The following is a 394-nucleotide window of genomic DNA, read 5'->3' as shown; positions in this document are numbered from 1 at the left end:
TCCTGCCTCCCCTTCCCTGACCCCTACACAACCTGTAACGGCCCAGTGCGGAGGGGGCTACAGACATGCAGAAGGGTCTTTTCTCTCCCGGGGACTTCCCTATCCCTTGAAGTCAAAGGCCAGCTTCCCCCGACCCCAGGTGCGTGGACCAGGAGGAGGATGTGGCCGCATGGGCACCAAACACAAGGGCCGTCACGCACGGCACGGGAAAGTGCGTCCTAACGTAGAACTGAAAACCGACAGCGGTTGAAGACGCCGTCGCCCTCCAAGGGAGGTGTTCGTTGTTGCACGCGCTGGACCTTTATGAAAAATGCCTAACCGGAAATCGCTGATTGAAAACGACAAAGTCTGCAATTGGAAAAAAAACCCATTCGGGGCGGGAGGAGTCAGCAGA

Source organism: Pteropus alecto, unplaced genomic scaffold, assembly GCF_000325575.1.
Source record: "Pteropus alecto unplaced genomic scaffold, ASM32557v1 scaffold195, whole genome shotgun sequence".
NCBI classification, from domain to species: Eukaryota; Metazoa; Chordata; class Mammalia; order Chiroptera; family Pteropodidae; genus Pteropus; species Pteropus alecto.
Note: the sequence above shows the minus strand (reverse complement) of the source record.